General features: G+C 45.0%; 1 protein-coding gene across 5 annotated transcripts in view; it reads left to right on the forward strand.

Moving 5' to 3' along the window:
- The window catches only part of LOC106566943 (glucocorticoid modulatory element-binding protein 2), a 42,871-nt gene that overhangs the window by 23,007 nt on the left and 3,986 nt on the right, over positions 1–15,878 (forward strand). The window lies entirely within an intron of this gene.

Below are 15,878 nucleotides of genomic sequence, written 5' to 3' on the forward strand. Positions count from 1 at the left end.
AGCAAGCAATGCAGGTGTAGAAGCACAGTGGCTAGGAAAAACTGCCTAGAAAGGCTGGAATCTAGGAAGAAACCTAGAGGAACCAGGCTATGAGGGGTGGCCAGTCCTCCTCTGGCTGTGCCGGGGTGGAGATTATAACAGAACATGGCCAAGATGTTCAAATGTTCATAGATGACCAGCAGGGTATTATAATAATAATCACAGTGGTTGTAGAGGGTGCACCTCAGGAGTAAATGTCAGTTGACTTTTCATAGACAATCATTCAGAGTATCTCCACCGCACCTGCTGTCTCTAGAGAGTTGAAAACAGCAGGTCAGGGACAAGGTAGCATGTCCGGTGAACAGGTCAGGGTTCCATAGCCGCAGGCAGAACAGTTGAACCTGGAGCAGCAGCACGACCAGGTGGACTGGGGACAGCAAGGAGTCATCAGGCCAGGTAGGAAGAGGGGGGAGATAGACCTACTATCCCCCCGACACAAACTTTTGGCCGGAAAGTAGAGCATTGCAGTAGTCTAACCTAGAAGTGACAAGACCATGGATACATTTTTCTGCATCATTTTTGGACAAAGTTTCAGATTTTTTAAATGTTACGTAGATGTGAAAAAGCTGTCCTTGAAACAGTCTTGATATGTTCATCAAAAGAGAGCTCAGGGTCCATTGTAACGCCGAAGTCCTTCAGTTTTTTTTATTTGAGACGACTATACAACCATCAAGATTAATTGTCAGATTCAACAGAAGATCTCTGTTTCTTGGGACCTAGAACTAGCATCTCTGTTTTGTCCGAGTTTTTAAAAGTAGAACATTTGCCACTTCCTTATGTCTGAAACACAGGCTTCCAGGGAAGGTAATTTTGGGGCTTCACCATGTGTCATCAAAATGTACAGCTGTGTGTTGTCCGCATAGCAGTGAAAGTTAACTATTATGTTTCCAAATGACATCATCAAGAGGAAAAATGTATAGTGAAAACAATAGTGGTCCTAAAACTGAGCCTTGAGGAACACTGACATTTAAAGTTGATTTGTCAGAGGACAAACCATCCACAGAGACAAACTGATATCTTTCCAAGAGATAAGCTCTAAACCAGGCCAGAACTTGTCCGTGTAGACCAATTTGGGTTTCCAATCTCTCCAAAAGAATGTGGTGATCGGTGATATCAAAAGCAGCACTAAGATCTAGGAGCACGAAGACCGATGCAGAGCCTCGGTCTGACACCATTAAAAGGTCCTTTACCACCTTCACAAGTGCAGTCTCAGTGCTATTATGAGATCTAAAACCATACTGAAGCATTTGTGTATACATTGTTTGTCTTCAGGAAGGCAGTGAGTTGCTGCACAACAGCTTTTTCTAAACTGTTTGAGAGGAATGGGAGATTCGATATAGGCCGTTAATTTTATTTTATTTTTTTATTTTTCTGGTATTTTTTTCTTCTTCTTCAAATCTTAAAAAAAAAAAAAACATTTAAAACATTTGTATTTTTTATTTTTACATTTTCTGGGTCAAGGTTTGGCTTTTTCAAGAGAGGCTTTATTACTGCCACTTTTAGTGAGTTTGGTACACATCCGGTGGATAGGGAGATGTTTATTATGTTCAGCATAGGAGGGCCAAGCACAGGAAGCAGCTCTTTCAGTAGTTTAGTTGGAATATGGTCCTGTATGCAGCTTGAAGGTTCAGAGGCCTATTTTCATCAATGTGTTAAGAGATATAGTATAAAGTGTCTCCCTTGATCCTAGGTCCTGGCAGTGTTGTGCATACTCAGGACAACTGAGCTTTGGAGAAATACGCAGATTTAAAGAGGAGTCTGCAATTTGCTTTCTAATGATCATGATCTTTTCGTCAAAGAAGTTCATGAATTTATCACTGCTGAAGTGAAAGCCATCCTCTCTTTGGGAATGCTGCTTTTTAGTGAGCTTTGCAACAGTATCAAAAATACATTTTGGATTGTTCTTATTTTCCTCAAGTTGGAAAAATAGGATGATCAAGCAGCAGTAAGGGCTCTCCGATACTGCACGGTACTGTCTTTCCAAGCTAGTCGGAAGACTTCCAGTTTGGTGTAGCGCCATTTCCGTTCCAATTTTCTGGAAGCTTGCTTCAGGGCTCGGGTATTTTCTGTATACCAGGGAGCTAGTTTCTTATGACAAATGTTTTTAGGGGTGAAACTGCATCTAGGGTATTACGCAAGGTTAAATTTGTTCCTCATTTAGGTGGTTAACTGATTTTTGTACTCTGACGTCCTTGGGTAGGTGGAGGGAGTCTGGAAGGGCATCTAGGAATCTTTGGGTTGTCTGAGAATTTATAGCATGGCTTTTGATGATCCTTGGTTGGGGTCTGAGCAGATAATTTTTTGCGATTGCAAACATAATAAAATGGTGGTCGGATAGTCCAGGATTATGAGGGAAAAACATTAAGATCCACAACATTTATTCCACAGGACAAAACTTGGTGCCAGAGTATGACTGTGGCAGTGAGTAGGTCCGGAGACATGTTGGACAAAACCCACTGAGTCGATGATGGCTCCGAAAGCCTTTTGGAGTGGGTCTGTGGACTTTTCCATGTGAATATTAAAGTCACCAAAAATTAGAATATTATCTGCCATGACTACAAGATCCAATAGGATTTCAGGGAACTCGGTGAGTAACGCTCTATACGGCCCAGTAGGCCTGTAAACAGTAGCTATAAAAAGGGATTGAGTAGGCTGCATAGATTTCATGAATAGAAGCTCAAAAGATGAAAATGCCGTCTTTTTTTGTTGTTGTTGGTAAATTGAAATTGCTATCGTAAATGTTAGCAACACCTCCGGGGCATATGTCACTAGTGTAACCTGGAGGAGAGGCATCATTTAACACAGTAAATTCATCAGGCTTAAGCCATGTTTCAGTCAGGCCAATCACATCAAGATTATGATCAGTGATTAGTTAATTGACTATAACTGCCTTGGAAGTGAGGGATCTAACATTAAGTATTCCTATTTTGATGTGAGATATCACAATCTCTTTCAATAATGACAGAAATGGAGGTCTTTATTCCAGTGAGATTGCTAATGCGAACACCGCCATGCTTAGTTTTGCCCAACCTAGATCGAGGCACAGACACGGTGTCAGTGGGCATAGCTGAGCTGACTACACTGACTGTGCTAGTGGCAGACTCCAGTGGCAGGCTGGCGATCTCATTGTGGAGCTAGGGGAGTTAGAGCCTTGTCTATGTTTGTAGCTAAGATGAGGGCACCCCTCCAGCAAGGATGGAGTTCGTCACTCCTTAGCAGGCCAGGCTTGGTCCTGTTTGTGGGTGAGTCCCAGAAAGAGGGCCAAATAGGAGGGGCAGAAAACAGTTTTCAACCAGCGATTGCGTTGTGAGACTCTGCTGTAGAGCTCCTCACTCCCCCTAACTGGGATGGCGCCAGAGACAATTACTCCATGCCGACACATCTTTCTAGCTGATTTACACACTGAAGCTATGTTGCGCTTGGTGACCTCTGACTGTTTCATCCTAACATCGTTGATGCCAACGTGGATAACAATATCCCTATACTCTCTACACTCGCCAGTTTTGGCCTTATCCAGAACCATCTTCAGATTAGCCTTAACGTCATTAGCCCTGTCCCCTGGTAAACATGTATGATCACTGGATGATTCGTTTTAAGTCTAATGCTGCGGGTAATGGAGTCGCCAATGACTAGGGTTTTCAATTTGTCAGAGCTATTGGTGGGAGGCTTCGGCGTCTCAGACCCCGTAACAGGAGGTGGAGAGACCAGAGAAGGCTTGGCATCGGACTCCGACCCGTTGCTTAATGGGGAGAACCGGTTGAAAGTTTCTGTCGGCTGAATGAGCGACACCGGTTGAGCATTCCTACAGCATTTCCTTCCAGAAGCCATGAGAAAATTGTCCGGCTGCGGGGACTGTGCGAGGGGATTTGTACTACTATCTGTACTCATTGGTGGCACGGACACTGTTTCATCCTTTCCTACACTTAAATTACCTTTGCCTAATGATTGCGTCTGAAGCTAGGCTTGCAGCACGGCTATCCTCGCCATAAGGTGATCGTTCTCCTGCATATTATGACTACAGCGACTGCAATTAGAAGGCATAATGTTACTACTTAGCTTCGGCTGTTGGAGGTCCTGACGAAACGCGTCCAGATAAAGCGTCCTGGGTGAAAACGTTTAATGAAATAAGTTGAGCGGGGGGGGGGGGGGGAATAAAAATTTGTAACGGTAATTAAAAAGTAAAACCGTAAAGTTGGTAGGTAGCAAAGTAAGGTTAGCAACAAACCGCACAGCAGCACATAAACAAGTCCACAAGACCCACTCCAATTCGCATACCGCCCCAACAGATCCACAGATGACGCAATCTCAATCGCACTCCACACTGCCCTTTCTCACCTGGACAAAAGGAACACCTATGTGAGAATGCTGTTCATTGACTACAGCTCAGCGTTCAACACCATAGTTCCCACGGAGCTCATCACTAAGCTAAGGACTCTGGGACTAAACACCTCCCTCTGCAACTGGATCCTGGACTTCCTGACGGGCCGCCCCCAGGTGGTAAGGGTGGCCAACAACACATCTGCCACGCTGATCCTTAACACTGGGGCCCCTCGGGGGTGTGAACTTATTCCCCTCCTGTACTCCCTGTTCACCCACGACTGCGTGGCCAAACATGACTCCAACACCATCATTAAGTTTGCTGACGACACAACAGTGGTAGATCACCGACAACGATGAGACGGCCTATAGGGAGAAGAGATCTGGCAGTGTGGTGCCAGGACAACAACCTCTCCCTCAATGTGAGCAAGACTAAGGAGCTGATCGTGGACTACAGAAAAAGGTGGGCCGAACAGGCCCCCATTAACATCAACGGGGCTGTGTTGGAGTGGGTTGAGAGTTTCAAGTTCCTTGGTGTCCACATCACCAATGGATTCCCTGTGGCTCAGTTGGTAGAGCATGGTGTTTGCAATGCCAGCATGGTGTGTGCAATGCCAGGGTTGTGGGTTCAATTCCCACGGGGGGCCAGTACAAAAAATAAAAAAAGACAGCCAACTACAAGAAACGTCTGACCTCTGTGATTGCCAACAAGGGTTTTGCAACCAAGTACTAAGTCATGTTTTGCAGAGGGGTCAAATACTTATTTCCCTCATTAAAATGCAAATCAATGTATAACATTTTTGACATGTGTTTTTCTGGATTTTTGTTATTCTGTCTCTCACTGTTCAAATAAACCTACCATTAAAATGATAGACTAATCATTTCTTTGTCAGTGGGCAAACGTACAAAATCAACAGGGGATCAAATACTTTTTTCCCTCACTGTAGGTCTATAACAGTTTGGGTCTAGAGTGTGTCCCCCTTTGAATTTCTAATCTTTGGGGATCTCGGATGATCCGGAAGAGGTTGAACAGGCTAGTAATAGGGGTTGCAACAATTTCGACGGATCATTTTAGAAAGAGGGGGTACAGATTGTCTAGCCGAGCTGACTTGTAGGGATCCAGATTTTGCAGCTCTTTCAGAACATCAGCTATCTGGATTTGGGTGGTGGAGAAGCGGTGTGGGGGGGGGGGCTTGGGCAAGTTGCTGCAGGGGGTGCTGAGCTGTTGGTCGGGGTAGCCAGGTGGAAAGCATGGCCAGCCGTAGAAAAATGTTTATTGAAATGATCGATTGTAGATTTATCGGTGGTGACAGTGTTTCCTAGCCTCAGTGCATTGGCAGCTGGGAGGAGGTGCTCTTATTCTCCATGGACTTTAGTGTCCCAAAACTTTTTGGAATTAGTGCTACAGAATGCAAATTTCTGTTAGGAAAGCTAAGGCTAGCTTTTTCAAACTGACTGAGTATATTGGTTCCTGACTTCCCTGATAAGTTGTTTATCGCGGGGGCTATTCGATGCTAATGCAGAACACCACAGGATTTTTGTGCTGGTCAAGGGAGGTCAAGTCTGGGGTGAACCAAGGGCTATATCTGTTCTTAGTTCTACATTTTTTGAAAGGGGCATGCTTATTTAAGATGGCGAGGAAAGCACTTTTAAAGAGTTACCAGGCATCCTCTACTGATGGGATGAGGTCAATATCCTTCCAGGATACCCGGGCCAGGTCGATTTAGAAAGGCCTGTCGCTGAAGTGTTTTAGGGAGCATTTGACAGTGATGAGGGGTGGTCGTTTGACCACGGACCCATCACGCACACAATGAGGCAGTGATCGCTGAGATCCTGGTTGAAGACAGCAGAGGTGTATTTAGAGGGCAAGTTGGTCAGGATGATATCTAAGAGGGTGCCCATGGTTACGGATTTAGGGTTGTACCTGGTAAGTTCCTTAATAATTTGTGTGAGATTGAGGGCATCTAGCTTAGGTTGTAGGACGGCCGGGGTGTTTAGCATGTCACAGTTTAGGTCACCGAACAGCACGAACTCTGCCCCCCCATCTATCATCAATCAATTCACATATGGTGTCCAGGGCACAGATGGGGACTGAAGGGGGTCTATAACAAGCGGCAACGGTGAGAGACTTGTTTCTGGAAAGGTGGATTTTTAAAAGTAGAAGCTAGAATTGTTTGAGCACAGACCTGGATAGTGTGACAGAACTCTGTGACAGGATTTTTGGTCGCCTTCCTAAGCCATGATTCATACACGGCTAGGATATCAGGGTTGGTGGAGTGTGCTAAAGCAGTGATGTTAACGTGCATGAAACCAAGGCTTTTACAGTTACAGAAGTCAACAAATGAGAGCGCCTGGGAAATGGGAGAGGTGCTGGGGGCTGCAGGGCCTGGGGTGACCTCTACATCACCAGAGGAAGAGTAGGTTTAGGGTACGGCTAAAGGCTATAAGAATTGGTTGACTAGTGCGTTCAGAACAGAGCGTAAAAGGAGCAGATTTCTTGGCATGGAAGAATAGATTCAAGGCATAATGTACAGACAAGGGTATGGTAGGATGTGAGTACAGTGGAGGTAAACCTAGCAACTGAGTGACGATGAGAGAGGTTGCATCTCTGGAGGCACCAGTTAAGCCAGGGGAGGTCACCGCATGTTTGGGGGGTGGAACAAAACGGCTATCTAAGGCATATTGGGCAGGGCTTGGGGCTCTACAGTGAAATAAGACGACAATCACTAACCAAAACAGCAATAGACAAGGCATATTGACATTAGGGAGAGGAATGTGTAGCCGAGTGATCATAGGATCCAATGAGTAGCACTACATGAGTCAGGGAGCCAATTCCATAGTCGCTGCTACGCTAGGCGAGCTGGAGGCACGGCGATGGATCAGCGGGGCTCTGTGTCGGCAGTAAAGGGTCCAGGCCAATTGGCAAAATAAGTATTGTAGCCCAAGAATTGGCTGGTGGACCTCTTTGGCTAGCCGGGAGATGGGCCTAGCTCCAGGCTAACTGGTGCTTGCTTCGGGACAGAGACGTTAGCCAGGAGTAGCCACTCGGATAGCAGCTAGCTAGCTGTGGTGATCCAGTTTAAAGGTTCAGAGCTTGCGGTAGGAATCCGGAGATGTGGTAGAGAAAAAGCAGTCCGATTTGCTCTGGGTCTATATTGCGCTGTGCAGACTGGCAGGAATTGACCGGGGTTGAGGCTGGCTGATGTCCGAGTTAACGGTGAGGACCGCTAGCAGCGGCTAACTGACTACTAGCTAGTTAGCTGGCTAGCTGCTGAAGGGGGTACCGGTTCTAAAGTATAAAAATAGCAGATCCGTGCCACATTGGGTGAGGCGGGTTGCAGGAGAGTATATTCAGTCCGTAGATGAAAAGTGATATTTTTTTATATATATATATATATGAAAATTATATATACATGGGACGGGACAAGACAAGCACACACATCTGTCTGACTGCTACACCATCTTGGAAACAACCTGTTAGTGAGCATTTCTCCTTTGTCGAGATAATTGATCCACCTGACAGGTGTGGCATATCAAGAAGCTGTTTAAACAGCATGATCATTACACAAGATGGTAAATCCAAGATGGCGTAGCAGTCAGACGTCCTCGTCTTATCGTTAGCCTTCCCTGTGGCTCAGTTGGTAGAGCATGGTGTGTGCAACGCCAGGGTTGTGGGTTCGATTCCCACGGGGGACCAGTACAAATAAAAGAAAAGGGGAAAAAATGCATGAAATGTATGTATTCACTACTGTAAGTCGCTCTGGATAAGAGCGTCTGCTAAATGACTTAAATGTAAATGTTATCGTGTCCCGTGTATATATCTTTTTCTTCGCATATCTTTTTTTTAATATTCAAAACACAACTTCAAAACACTCCTGCAACCCGCCTCACCCAATGTGGGGCGGATCTGTTTTTTTGTAAAGTATTATTCACCTCGAAATAAGGAATCCCACAACAGAAGCTAGCCAGCTCACTAGCTACTAGCTAGCAGTCAGCTAATCACTGCTAGCGGTCATCAGCTAACCTTTAACTCGGAAAGCTCTCGCCAGTTTGTACAACGCGACTCAAACCAGAGCATGCCGGACCTATTTTCTCTCCATATCCCCGGATTCCTACCGCAAGCTCTGGACATTTTCACCTGGATCTTCGCAGCTAGCTAGCTGCTATCCGAGTACTGGCTAACGTTGGTCCCAGAGCAAGCACCAATTAGCCTGGAGTCCATTCTCTGCCCTTTCTCCCGGCTTGCTAGAGGCCCATCAGCCACTCCTGGGCTACAATACCCGAACCCCTTCTACTGCCGGTATGGGGCACGCAACCCCGCTGATCCTTCACGACTGGACTACGACTTAATCTACTCGAGGGGGTACTCAACTGGCCTCTACATAGCGACCACCCCTGAATGCCCATCCGCAAGCTGCGGCCCGCTAGCTGTCTAGAGCATATTGGACTGTTAGCTGTATAGATCCATCGGGCAATTTCTTGGGCCACTATACCTTTTTTGCCAATTGGACTTGGAACCCTCTGCTACTCGGAACCCTACTAATCCATCACGACTGGTCTATCGATGTCACCAACGTGGAGACCAAAACAGACTTTACTTTGTCGAGATGTCCTTTTAAGGCCCTTTTGCTAGCTGGTAGCCCCGGCCTGCTAGCTGTCTGAATTGCCGTGTCTCCAGCCAGCCCAACCACTCACTGGACCCCTATTGATCACCCGGCTACACATGCCTCTCCCTAATATCAATATGCCTTGTCCATTACTGTCCTGGTTAGTGATTGTCTTATTTCACTGTAAAGCCACTAGCCCTGCTCAATATGCCTTAACCTACCATTTAGTTAAACCTCCCACATATGCGGTAACATCACCTGGTTTAAACGTCTCTAGAGACTATCTCTCTCATCATTACTCAATGCCTAGGTTTACCTCCAATGTTCTCACATCCTACCATACCTCTGTCTGTACATTATGCCTTGAATCTATTCTCTCACGCCCAGAAACCTGCTCCTTTTACTTTCTGCTCTGAACGAACTAAACGACCAGTCCTGTTAGCCTTTAGCAGTACCCGTATCCTACTCCTCCTCTGTTCCTCTGGTGATGTAGAGGTTAATCCAGGCCCTGCAGTGCCTAGCTACACTCCTACTCCCCAGGTGCTCTCATTTGTTGACTTCTGTAACCGTAAAAGCCTTGGTTTCATGCATGTTAACATTAGAAGCCTCCTCCCGAAGTTTGTTTTATTCACTGCTTTAGCACACTCTGCCAACCTGGATGTCCTAGCCGTGTCTGAATCCTGGCTTATGAAGTCCACCAAAACCCCCGAAATGTCCATCCCAAACCTCCCCCACTTCACCCAAATCCAGATCGCTGATGTTCTGAAAGAGCTGCAAAATCTGGACCCGTACAAATCAGCCGGGCTAGACAATCTGTATTGCACTTGTGATTTCATGAAAGTTTAATATTTATAGTAATTTTAATTTGACGCTCTGCAATTTCACCGGAAATTGTCGAAATGGGACGGTAGCGTCCCACTAATCCGCAAGAAGTTAACTAACCTCCAGATGAGCTTCAATGCCATTTACAACTCTCCTTCCGTGATCTCCAACTGTTCTTAAATGCAAGTAAAACTAAATGCATGCTCTTCAACCGATCACTGCCTGCACCTGCCCGCCCATCCAGCATCACTACTCTGGATGGTTCTGACTTAGAATATGTGGACAACTACAAATATCTAGGTGTCTGGTTAGACTGTACACTCTCCTTCCAGACTCACATTAAACATGTCGATTCCAAAATTAAATCTAGAATCGGCTTCCTATTTCACAACAAAGCATTCTTCACTCATGCTGCCAAACATACCCTCGTAAAACTGACCATCCTACCGATCCTTGACTTCGGCGACGTCATTTACAAAATAACCTCCTACACTCTACTCAGCAAATTGGATGCAGTCTATCACAGTGCCATCCGTTTTGTCACCAAAGCCCCGTATACTACCCACCACTGCGACCTGTATGCTCTCGTTGGCTGGCCCTCGCTTCATATTCGTCGCCAAACTCACTGGCTCCAGGTCATCTACAAGTCTTTGCTAGGTAAAGCCCCGCCTTATCTCAGCTCACTAGTCACCATAGCAGCACCCACCCGTAGCAAGCGCTCCAGCAGGTATATCTCACTGGTCACCCCCAAAGCCAATTCTTCATTTGGCCGCCTCTCCTTCCAGTTCTCTGCTGCCAATGACTGGAACGAACTGCAAAAATCTCTGAAGCTATACACTCTTACCTCCATCACTAGCTTCAAGCACCAGCTGTCAGAGCAGCTCACAGATCACTGCACCTGTACATAGCTCATCTGTAAATAGCCCATCCAATCTACCTCATCCCCATACTGTTATTTATTTATCTTGCTCCTTTGCACCCCAGTATCTCTATTTGCACATTCATCTTCTGCACATCCTACCATTCCAGTGTTTAATTGCTATATTGTAATTACTTTGCCACCATGGCCTATTTATTGCCTTACCTCTCTTATCCTACCTTATTTGCACATGCTGTATATAGATTTTTCTACTGTATTATTGATTGTATGTTTGTTTATTCCATGTGTAACTGTGTTGTATGTCTAACTGCTTTGCTTTATCTTGGCCAAGTCACAGTTGCAAATGAGAACTTGTTCTCAACTAGCCTACCTGGTTAAATAAAGGTGAAATAAAAAACAGACACAGGTGCACCTTGTGCTGGTGACAAAAGGCCACTCTAAAATGTGCAGTTTTCAACACAATGTCACAGATGTCGCAAGTTTTGCGGGAGCATGCCAATTGCACGCTGACTACAGGAGTGTCCACCAGAGATGTTGCCAGATAATGGAATGTTAATTTCTCAACCATAAGCCACCTCCAACATTGTTTTAGAGAATTTATCAGTACGTCCAACCAGCTTCAAAACCGCAGACCACATGTAACCATACCAGCCCAGGACCTCCACATTCGGCTTCTTCACCTGTGGGATCATCTGAGACCAGCCACCTGGACAGCTGATGAAACTGTAGGTTTGCACAACCAAAGAATTTCTGCACAAACTGTCAGGGTCTTGAACTGACTGCAGTTTGGTGTCGTAACCGACTTTAATAGGCAAATGCACACCTTCGATGGCTACTGGCACGCCGGATGAATCCCAGTTTCAACTGTAGCGGGCAGATGGCAGACACTGTGGATGGTGTCGGGTGGGCGAGCCATTTTCTGATAACGTGACGAGATCCTGAGTGTCAATGTCGTGCCATTCATCCACCGCCATCATCTAATGTTTCAGGATGATAATGCACGTCCACATGTCGCAAGGATCTGTACATAATTCCGGGAAGCACACCAGACATGTCACTCATTGAGAATGTTTGGGATGCTCTGCATCGACGTGTACGACAGCGTGTTCCAGTTTCCGCCAATATCCAACAACTTCGCACAGCTATTTGAAGAGGAATGGGACAACATTCCACAGGCCACAATCAACAGCCTGATCAACTCTATGCGAAGGAGATGTATTGCGCTGCATAAGGCAAATGGTGGTCACCAGATACTGACTGGTTTTCTGATCTACGCCCCTACCTTTTTTGTTGTTAAGGTACACTAAATGATCAGTATTTGGACACCTGCTTGCCGAACATCTCATTCCAAAATCATGGGCATTACTATGGAGTTGGTCTCCACACCTCCCCTCCCCTCTTTTGCTATAACAGCCTCCATACTTCTGTGAAGGCTTTCCACTAGATGTTGGAACATTGCTGCGGGGACTGGCTTCCATTCAGCCATGAGCATTAATGAGGTCGGCACTGATGTTGGGCGATTAGGCCTGGCTTGCAGTTGGGGTTCCAATTCATACCAAAGGTGTTAAATGGGATTGAGGTCAGTGCTCTGTGCTGCCCAGTCAAGATCTTGACAAAACATTTCTCTATTTACCTCGTCAAGATCTTGACAAAACATTTCTCTATTTACCTCGCTTTGTGCACAAACTGTTGCCACAATATTGGAAGAACAGAATAATCTTGAATTTCATTGTATGCCATAGTTCCAGTGAAGGGAAATATTAATGCTAAGGGGCCTAGCCCAAATTAATTAAAACCAGCCCCAGACCATTATTCCTCCTCCACCAAACTTTACAGTTGGCACTATGCATTGGGGCAGGTAGCGTTCTCCTGGCACCTGCCAAACCCAGGTTCGTCTGTCGGATGGCCAGATGGTGAAGCGTGATTCACTCGAGAAAGCGTTTCCACTGCTGCCAAGTCCAATGGAAGCGAGCTTTACACCACTCCAGCCGATGCTTGGCATTGCGCATGGTGATCTTAGGCTTGTGTGCGGCTGCTCTGCCATTGCAACCCATTTCATGAAGCTCCCAACAAACAGTTATTGTGCTGACGTTGATTCCAGAGGCAGTTTGGACCTTGGTAGTGAGTGTTGCAACCAAGGACAGATTACTTTTATGAGCTACGCGCTTCAGCACTTGGCAGTCCTGTTCTGTGAGCTTGTGTGGCCTACCACTTCTAGTAGGACAGAATTTTGATGAACTGACTTGTTGGAAAGGTGGCATCCTATGACAGTGCCACATTGAAAGTCACTGCTCTTCAGTAAGGCCATTCTACTGCCAAGGTTTGTCTGAAGATTGCATGGCTGTGTGCTTGATTTTATACACGTCAGCAAAGGTTGTGGCTGAAATAACCAAATCTAGTCATTTGGAGGGGTGTCCACATACTTTTGTGTATACAGTGCATTCGGAAAGTATTCAGACCCCTTGACTTTTTCCACATTTTAAGCTACAACCTTATTCTAAAATAAGTTAATATTATTTTTCTATACAATACCTCATAATAATAATAAAACGAAAACCTTTTTTTTATGTTTGCAAATGTATTAAAAATTTAAAAAAACATACTTTATTTACATAAGTATTCAGACCCTTTGCTATGAGACTCGAAATTGAGCTCAGGTGCATCCTGATTCCATTTATCATCCTTGTTTTTACATATGTATTTTTCTTTTTAGTTTTTGGTACTTTTACCCCATTTTTCTCCCCAATTTCATCGAGAGCCATGCGTCATCCGAAACACGGCCCTGCCAAGCCGTGCTGCTTCTTGACACAGTGCTCACTTAACTCGGAAGCCAGCCGCACCAATGTGTCGGAGGAAACACTGTCCACCTGGTGACCGAAGTCCGCTTGCAGGCGCCCGGCCTGCCACAAGGAGTCAATGGAGCATGATGGGAAGAGGATATCCCGGCTGGCCAAACCCTCTCCTAACCCGGATGACGCTAGGCCAATTTTGCACCACTTCATGAGTCTCCCGGTCTCGGCCAGCTGTGACACAGCCTGGGATTGAACCCGGGTCTGTAATGACGCCTCAAGCACTGTGATGCAGTGCCTTACACCGCTGTGCCACTCGGGAGGCCCTAGATGTTTCTACAACTTGATTGGAGTCCACCTGTGGTAAAGTCAATTGATTGGACATGATTTGGAAAGGCACACACCTGTCTATATAAGGTCCCACAGTTGACAGTGCATGTCAGAGCAAAAAACAAGCCATGAGGTCAAAGGAATTGTATGTAGAACTCTGAGACAGGATCTTGTCGAGGCACAGATCTGGGGAAGGGTCGGGGAGGTGACCAAGAACCCGACAGTCACTCTGACTCCGAGTTCCTCTGTGGAGATGGGATAATCTTCCAGAAGGACAACCATCTCTGAAGAACACCACCAATCAGGCCTTTATGGTAGAGTGGCCAGATGGAAGCCACTCCTCAGTAAAAGGCATATAACAGCCCACTTGGAGTTTGGCAAAAGTCACCTAAAGCACTCTGACCATGAGAAACAAGATTCTCTGGTCTGATGAAACCAAGATTGAACTCTTCGGCCTGAATGCCAAGCGTCGCATCTGGAGGAAACCATCCCTACGGTGAAGCATGGTGGTGGCAGCATCATGCTGTGGGATGTTTTTCAGCTGCAGATGCTGGGAGTAGAGTCAGGATCGAGGGAAAGATGAATGGAGCAAAGTACAGGGAGATCCTTGATGGAAACCTGTTACAGAGCGCTCAGGACCTCAGACTGGGGCAAAGGTTCACCTTTCAACAGGAAAATGACCCTAAGCACAAAGCCAAGACAACGTAGCAGTGGCTTTGAGACAAGTCTCAATGTCCTTGAGGGGCCCAGCCAGATTCTGGACTTTAACGAACATCTCTGGATAGACCTGAATATAGCTGTGTAGCGACGCTAACACATCCAACCTGACAGAGCTTGAGAGGAACTCCCCAAATACAGGTGTGCCAAGCTTGTGGCTTTATACCCAAGGAGTCTTGAGGTTGTAATCGCTTCCAAAGGTGCTTCAAAAAAGTACTGAGTAAAGAGTCTGAATACATATGTAAATGTGACGTTTTAAATTTAAGAAATTGGCAAACATTTCTAAACCTGTTTTTGCTTAGTCATAATGCGGTATTGTGTGTAGATTTGATGAATAAAATAAGAATAATGCTGTAACTTAACAAAATCTTTGAAATTGTTTTGTTTTTGTTCAATCGATTTAAATTTTGTTTTCTATATTGAAAAAGACTGGAATTCGTTAAACTCGCAATACCTGTACAAAATTATCCTCTTTCCCTTGATAGGCGTCCCGCTAGCGAAATTGGAGGGCAAGCAATTCAAATAAATAATCATAATATTAAACATTCATGAACATAAAAGTATCTTATATAATTTTAAAAGCTTAAATTCTTGTTAATCTAACTGCGTTGTCCAATTTACAATAGGCTTTACAGCGAAAGCATACCATGCGATTGTCTGAGGACGGCGCCCCACATCAACATATTTTTCAACCAGCACAGGCTTCACAAAATCACAAATAGCGATTTTAAATAAATCACTTACTTTTGAAAATCTTTCTCTGTTTGCAAACCCAAGGGTCCCAGCTACAACATGAATGGTCATTTTGTTAGATAAAATCCTTCATATCCCAAAAAGTCTGTTTAGTTGGCGCCATTGATTTCAGTAATCCACTTGTTCAACATGCAGTCAAAAGGAATCTAAAAAGCTAACGCTAAACTTCGTCCAAACAAGTCAAACGACGTTTCTATTTAATCCTCAGATACCCTAAAATGTAAATAAAACTATAATATTTCATACGGAAAGTAGTATGTTCAATAGGAAAGTAAATTTAGTAAGCGCACGCCCTCTTCCTCGCGTGCCGAAAGATTGATATTGTTCCAGTGGTCTCTTCACCAAAACTCCAAATTCTTGCTTGTTTTTGACGAAACAAGCCTAAAACCTTGAATAAAGACTGACATCTAGTGGAAGCCATAGGAATTGCAATCTGGGAGACTGAATTACATAGGACTCATAGCTTTCCATTATAAGAGCCTGGGACCTAAAAAAAAAAAAAAAGATTTCCAGTTGGTTTTTCTGCGGATTTTTGCCTGCCATATCAATTCTGTTAGTCTCTGACATTATTTTAACATTTTTAGAAACTTCAGTGTTTTCTATCCAATGCTACCAATTATATGC

The sequence above is a fragment of the Salmo salar genome, chromosome 13 (assembly GCF_965601325.2).
Source record: "Salmo salar chromosome 13, fSalSal1, whole genome shotgun sequence".
In the NCBI taxonomy this organism is placed as follows: domain Eukaryota; kingdom Metazoa; phylum Chordata; class Actinopteri; order Salmoniformes; family Salmonidae; genus Salmo; species Salmo salar.